The sequence below is a fragment of the Triturus cristatus genome, chromosome 3_1 (genome assembly GCF_964204655.1).
Source record: "Triturus cristatus chromosome 3_1, aTriCri1.1, whole genome shotgun sequence".
Classification (NCBI taxonomy): domain Eukaryota; kingdom Metazoa; phylum Chordata; class Amphibia; order Caudata; family Salamandridae; genus Triturus; species Triturus cristatus.
In genome coordinates this window covers 911,555,458-911,562,262 of record NC_140583.1, presented here as the reverse complement: position 1 = coordinate 911,562,262, position 6,805 = coordinate 911,555,458, and the positions used below count along the sequence as shown (strand labels likewise).

At 38.3% G+C, this 6,805-nt stretch overlaps 1 protein-coding gene across 1 annotated transcript in view; it reads right to left on the bottom strand.

Annotated features, from left to right (window-relative positions):
* Positions 1-2,383: 2,383 nt before the first annotated feature.
* LOC146861264 (uncharacterized) overlaps positions 2,384-6,805 on the bottom strand; it is a 103,396-nt gene continuing 98,974 nt past the window's right edge. Inside the window, exon 6 of the mRNA XM_085645451.1 lies at positions 2,384-4,652. The gene's annotated coding sequence lies outside the window, so the exon portion shown is untranslated. The remainder of the gene's footprint in view (positions 4,653-6,805) is intronic.

The following is a 6,805-nucleotide window of genomic DNA, read 5'->3' as shown; positions in this document are numbered from 1 at the left end:
CTACAAACCACAAGTTGTGGGTCACAGGAGGAGACGCCCAGGGTTCCCAATGGCCCCAGCTGTTCCTTGAATAGTGCAGGAGCTGGCATTGCTCCGCCTGGAGGGACCAGCTAATTATGCATGCTCCCTCCGGGAGGGAGCAATATTTATTATATTTCCCCGCCTGCACTCCTGCGGGCAGGACAACAGAACACTAGTCTGCTCCCAGCCAGCTAGAGCATGTTTAAATCTCCCACCGGCTGGGAGCTGACTTGCATGTTTGCTCCCATTTGGTGGGAGATTTAAAAATGCTCCTGCCAGGCAGGAGCAAACACATGTTTCACTGCTGGTGCTTGTGCATCAGGGAAAATACTGTGTCCTGGGGGTGGGCTCCCTGGGACACAGTAACTGAGCTAGCCCCGGTGGATGGTTTCCCCGGAACCTAAAATGGCTTGGGGAGGAGTGGCGGCGCATCTGCCCTCTCCGGTTTTTTTAACAATCGGCACTGGGGATTGGGTTTCTGGGGCCTTTAAAGGTTAGGGAGGGGGGCCCTGTAGCCCCCTACCTTTTTTTAGAAAAGGTTATTGCCCTGGGTCAGGTGTCTTCAAACTGAGGGGTGGGTCCTCCTGGGGGGGGTGCCTCAAGTGATCCCAGGTGAGCACCAGGCTCTGGCCAAAAGATGCTGTGCTTTGTTTTATTTTTTAAAAAAAGGAGCAGCAGTAAGCCACTCTGTAATGGGCCCTCACTGACATCTATTTTCGTGTATATCCTAGCTGAGAGGATGTTTGAAAAGGGAAGGATTGTACTTTTATGACATATTGTCGAATAAAGCTTTTATGATTGATTGAAAAGGGAAGGGACTCCAAATATTCGTCTAAACCTCCACCCTAATTTTTAATACTCACACTGTGGATACATTTACACGTTAGTAAGGCCTGCCTGACCAGAATATTATTTTGGCTGGATGGTGTGCTATAAATTACTTTAATCTGATACTTTCACCTCTCGATATATTATTAATACAATGTAGTTGATGAACAGTGAAAGCTTTCAAACTAGAATTCATAACCACTGTTCTATTAATTTGTAAGTGCAAAAAAATCTCTGTGACAGAAAATAATCTTTTCAAAGTGCTGTATTGTGAATTCCTGATTGTAATACAGTACCTACGAGAATTCTGTTGCTGTCTGTCTCAATGGAACAGGTTTGCTATTAAGTTGGTTTGTAAAATAAATTGATCGAGCCTTGACACTTTTTAGGTAGTATTTTAACTTGTTGTTTTTTAACATATCTGGAGTGATCTAACTGTAGTTTTGCAATGTGTTTCTCATTGCAACCTGTTCGAACTGCTAATATTTGTATAGATTTTGTTGTAAGGAGGCAACATGCTCCTTTCTTTCACTTTTGTCAATTATGCAATAAACTAAACTACTCTACCGTTGCAGTACTTACATTTTTTGTATGAAGAAGTACATCACAATTCCATCAATCATAATCTAAAAAATATATATATAATCTCATTACAATGCATTGGAGGAGTGATGCAAGAATATGCAAATTCATAAAATATCGAAGATGTAGAAATGTATATAATTAACTTCTATCTAGCAAAGACAATTATGGCTTCATTATATTGCACCTACCCCGTTAGTGGATTTAAGTAAAGTGGTGCTCTACCTATTACAGGTTCAGGCGCTTTTAAACCAAAAGCCAGATTTATCAAACTTCCACGTGGCTCAATGCAACAAGGCACCTTACTGCGCTACGCGCACTATGCTGCGTGAAAGAGTTAGGGAAGGCAGGAATGCACCAGATCTTGATAAAAATGGTGCATTCCTGTCCTCTTTCTGTGCTGCTGCACATATAGCAGCCCAGAACCAACGCAGGCACCCTTGGACACCTTCCAGCACACAACAATACTTGGAGGCATATTACTCATTCACTTAAAGGGGAAACAATGAGGAGAAATAAAGATATTTCACCTTGTTGCACTTCTGGTGAAAGTCATACAATTGTGATGCATTCCAGGTCTACCAGTGTTGGTAAATCTGGGAATGCCTCAAATCCATCTATGTAACACCCCCACCACAATAATGCAAGGCAGCGACTTGCATCACTCTATAATTTAGCAAGTCACGCAAGGCCACGTGTTGCTTGATAAATCTCATCTAGGTTTATGTAGCCCTTGCATTACCTTGCGTGGACCCAGGGCAATGCAAAACTTTGATAAACCTGGCCCCAAATGTCTTACCCAAAACAAATACATTATGAGAAGGCACTCATCGAGCGTTAACTATGTAATGCATTTAATTTTTTGAAAAGCAGTATACAGGTTCAGCATAATGTCTTTCAATTTCAACACTTATCTATTTGAGAGGTTCAGGAGAGGAACTACATACAACAATGTAAGTCCAGAATCATAAAGGATTTATTGCCAGCCGTTCTTTCTTATAAATATTCTTTTTTGTATATGCAGATTTAAAAAAGAGAATGTCAGCCCAGTCAATGTCTTTCATCCTGCACAAGGGCTTCATCAGAGCTGATAGAACACAAATGTACAAATAATTACAAATTAATACAGTTCACATTAAAACACTACATACAAATCACTCACATACAAATATTCGAAAAACCTCTACCATTCTACAACAAATACGGATTCTTTATCTCTAAATATAAGTGTGCAGATCTAGTTCCCTCAACAGTGTAAACTCCAGAAAACCCACCACAAATTTAGCCATAGAGGGATTAGCCCATTACAATCAGCTGCGTACAATTTATTCAAAATTCTAACATACCATTCACACATTGATCACATTATTCAAATCCAAATTCTTTTTTAAAATACGTGTGAGCAATTTCTAATTGCTCATGTCCCAATGCCACTTTCTCCCATATTGCCAGATGGACAAAATATACTCCATATCTACTTTCTTTAGTAAAGGGAGCCCTGTCACTGCAAGATAACAGATCTAAAAATCAAGGAGGGTACATCCCTCCTCCTTCAATGTTCTACATATTTTCACTGTGTTTAGATGATATGATTTATTGGTCTATGCAAATAGTGGTACTAGTCCATTTTGATTCTTTCAAGAACTCTTGTTTATTCCACATTGAAGTGCTTAAAATGGAAATAAACACTAAGACACAATTATAATTTTCACTAAATTGATTAGCTCATAGCAGGGTGTCTCTAAACAGATCTGATCATTCTAGATTTTTGAGCATTTAGGTACAATTCAAGGCATACATTTCCTGTAGACAGAACCTTAATCCCAAGACACCATATAGGAAATTGGAGTTTTTAAACATTATTCTGTGGAAAAAAGAGGGACTTACAGCATGTGATTACACATGGTGAATTTTAAATCTGGTGGGTCGGTATCCCCCACAGAGATTCTACTCAGCCAGACGCAAAAAAATGGCTTTTAGTAGTAACACAGCATAGGCACTTTAGAGACTTGCCATACCACCCTTGCGAACTACTGAGGTAAATCCTGTTGCAGCGGAAGCAGGTTTTATTTTCTGTACTGGGCCCAAAATCCTAATTATTTTTATAACTACTTCCATCAGAGGCATTGGTCCTCCAATGGATGTTGCTGGTCGTAGTGTGGGGTTAGAAGTAAGGTGTTGAACTGTTGGCCACCCAATGAGGACCAATTAATTGGTAGCCAACTCACAAATAAGGGATTAAATTCAAATATACCCCCATCAGGACCATACTATAAACATAACGGATGGCGGCAGGGAGACCAACCCTTCTAAAAAAGTTCAGTCTAGGAAAAATCATACAGACAAGCAATTCTGCAATTGCTACGCAGAATAGGTGTAGTAGAACCTCTTGCTCTGAAAACAATCTATGATTATCTCTATAATGCATTAGAAATCAAATCTGGTATATGGAAACAAATTAGACACAATTAATAAAAGTCTCAGGGAAATTCTGAAGTATTTGGTTATTGTAGTAAAAATACAAAATCAATGCAATTAAGGAACATTTTAAGCATTTTGGTAATGAGTTTTACAACATATAATATCAAATCATATATTTAGTTAGAATAAATGAATAGCAGAAATCCATAGAATGATGGTTTGAATCAGAGTTTTCCTACCACCAATAAAGGCAGGAGGATGGTTTCAAAAGAGTTCTCTAAGCATGGCAAAGGGGATCAAGTTAAAGTCCTCTAGGAGAAAGGGCAAATGAGCTGGAGCAGTAATCAGGAAAGGTCAAGTCTGGTCTCTCATCAGATAGCTCCATATTGTCCAAAGGGCAAGTTCATCAGCAAACGGAAAAAGGCAAAGGCATGTAAAGATAGTCCAGCAGGCAGGCGTAAGGCAATGGGAGTGAAGAGAGAGACCAAGTGCAAGACGCATAAATGACTCGGCTGAGTCTGTGGCAGTAGTAGGGCTCCCTTGAAGCTGACTCTCGCTCCTCCTAGGGAAAGTCAATTTTTATACTCCAAATCATCTATTTGTGACATAAATTGCCAGCATTCAATGGTCTGACTGTCATGTGATAATTTCTTCCGTTCACCAGTTACAAAATTGATACTCCAGCATATTTTCCCATGTTGCTCATGAGAAACAACTGCCTATTCCATCCTCATAGATTAGTCGAAAAAGAAATTATTTAATTTGTTGCTCTTCATGAGTCGAAGTAAAAACACAGGTTCCTATGCTTTCACACAAAGAGATAAAGAAAAAGTAGCTCATGTGTGTGGAAACATGATGTGAAGACAACAGGTAATGCAACATTTTAAGGAACATAGCTTACTATTAAAAATGCAAACCTGAGGGAAAAAGGCAGTTTAATATATTTAAAGTCAGCATTTCTTATTTAGCAAAAGAATCTCAAAATTACTTTCAAGCATAACGAAATTCAATTAGTATATCATATGTTGGAAATATTTTATGATTTTGTCAACGATTATTACATTGAAATGTTCAAACCTATGTATGGCCTACTACTGAAAAAAATGTAAAAGGACATCCATGCAAAATATTCTCAAAGGTCAACATACAAGTTTCATTTTAATAAATCTAAGACCCAAATTACATTAAGCATTATTTCTGAAAGTTTCTTTCATATACGACATTGCATGATAATTTTGCACCACTTTCTTCTTTCCATGATGCATTACAATAAAGAAGCTAAAGATGCTAGTTTTCATCATTCATGTTAGCATAATTCCGTGTGAGGATCATTTACAAAAATAATTATTTGTTAATTTACCATTATAGCAAACATCTTCATTAATAACTTTTCATTATGATCTTGTTAATAAAATTCATAATCGATTAATAATCATTTAATACTTATAGTAAGTAAATTCTTCTATTGTTATAAATCCAAGTACACTTTTTAGGTGCTGACAAGTGACATTTTCTTTGTTGTTTTCCTAAACGCGTGCAAAGTGCACATTAGTTTTCATTCGTCACATTCCGTTTTATGTCGTGTAAAGAACAATCAGCTTTTACACTGTTACAATCCCATAAACTGAAATAGGTCGAATGTCTTTTCTGCCTCACAGAAAGTCTCTGCCATGCGGGTTTCCATAACCTCTGCAAAATCTAATTGAAGGGATTGTGTTTATTTGTGAATAATAACAGTCCCAGAATGGCATCTCTCTGATTGGGCTTAATTCTATAATGCTTAAAAGTCTAACTGACTAGATTCTCATTAAAAACTTTTAATCAGAATTCAAAAGTGTTAATGACCAATGAACACATTTTTATCCTTACAAGGCTTTCGGGATTTAAAAGGGAATTTTGTCCAGAAGATTTCTGGAATAGAGGAAGCTGGTCAAACTTTAATAAATAGTTAAACATATTAAGTGAATCTTTATTTGCTGATTAATTAAAATCATTGCAAAAACAAATAAAGGAATCATTACAAAATCTCTCTCTTTTTAAAAAAGTCTACATGAGACCTAGAAAATTATACACAATTCCATTTATACAGTGTGCTGCGTAAATAATGTTAAAGATGTAAAAGAAGAGCCCTGACTGGACTATGAGGCAATAAAATGTCTACTAGCCAAGGTGCTGTGTAGCCAAGATGTAAGGTGCCGTAGAGTCAACTAGTCTGAGCATCACTGTCCCCACACTGTGTCCCTGCTTCATGAATAGCAGTCTTTTTTACTTGTAGTAAAAACGTTGTTGCCCTGCAGGAGTGCTGAAGGTGATGGCTATTTAATAGAGTCATCACAGGGGGGGGCGACAGGCTCTTATCTGGAGGACCCGAAAGACTGGCCCTAGGAGTTTACATCTGAGCTGACTAACAGCGAAGCAGATGCACAGGAAGTGTAATACACATTCCTCTAAACATCCACATAAAAGGCAGTAAGGGTCCGACCAGGTTTGTTTCCAGGCTGGCACCTGGTCTTTTGACAGAAAGGCTCCCAGACCGATTAAAAGCAAGAGGTGCTGAATTGATGGGGCTCTGTGACTTGAAAGATAAAGTTGTGTTCCCCAATTGTTGTAGGTTTGAAGAACCGACTATCTGTGCTTGTTATGTGCCATCTAGGCTTTATCTCTTGTAGACTTGTAGATTGGCGGCTTTGTTAACTATTTTTTTTAATGCTGTGAAACTGATACCTAGGCCCCACACTTCGGACGGATTAAGAGTGGTTAGTTTCTGCTTAAGAACCATTTTCCAATTGTTTTTAATGTCCAGCACAAGGCGGCCAGTGAATCAGGTAAAGCAGATCTAATTTTCCAGCATAATTTAATGAGTGCAGCCATCCTTATTGGGGATTGATGGAATAGCCCAAATTCCAGTCAGACTTGTGCTTGGGGAATATGTTGGGGAAGATAAAAAAATAAG